The sequence below is a fragment of the Penaeus monodon genome, chromosome 29, assembly GCF_015228065.2.
Source record: "Penaeus monodon isolate SGIC_2016 chromosome 29, NSTDA_Pmon_1, whole genome shotgun sequence".
Taxonomy (NCBI): Eukaryota; Metazoa; Arthropoda; class Malacostraca; order Decapoda; family Penaeidae; genus Penaeus; species Penaeus monodon.
Window position 1 is genome coordinate 1,275,380 of NC_051414.1, and position 726 is coordinate 1,276,105.

The window sequence follows — 726 nt, forward strand, 5'->3', positions numbered from 1 at the left end:
TCTGCACATGCTCTTTGTTCTCACGACATCAAGCTGAGAATGCATTATTTTAAGCATTATGCACTGAATAAATTTTGTTCAGCAAACTCAGTCGCTAATTATTTCATTATCACTAAGCAATATAACTTTTTTTTCCAATATATAAAGCAAGACCATAGTATCCATCATGCATTAAGACAAATTCAATTTCATTAATTATAATTTTTCTCATTATTGTCTAGTTATAGGCCTACATATGCAGAACTTTCCTCTAAAAATAAAAAAGTTTAAATTTCTTAAATTTCTAAAACTTCTAATTGTTGAACTATACCTTTTAGACAGGTAATAACATCAAAGAAATTACACTACCTGAACAAATGCAAGATGCTACTCAAAGACAAATTTATGCACATGTAGTCAAGTTAAATAAAACAATACTATTAAGCCTAATTCAGTGCTCCCCCTATTTCTTTCCTCATTAACACATTCTTTTTGTTTTCTCTAAAAACGGTTTACTCCTCAAAGAAAAAAAAAGATATCCCTGTCGCTTGAAAGACTTTCTATCCTATATTTAGAACATAATAAAATACCTTGGCATTTCAATAGCTGTAACTCAATCCTAGACTAAACTATTTCATTCTAATTTCACAAACTCTTTCTAAATACCTGTTCCCTTATTGAAAACTAGTCTGAAAATGTTCTCATGCACTGACCTGTACATAACCGATGTCTATTTCTATGTTGATG

The 726-nt window shown here is 29.9% G+C and overlaps 1 pseudogene; it reads right to left on the reverse strand.

Moving 5' to 3' along the window:
• The window catches only part of LOC119591611, a 25,189-nt pseudogene that overhangs the window by 15,761 nt on the left and 8,702 nt on the right, over nt 1-726 (reverse strand).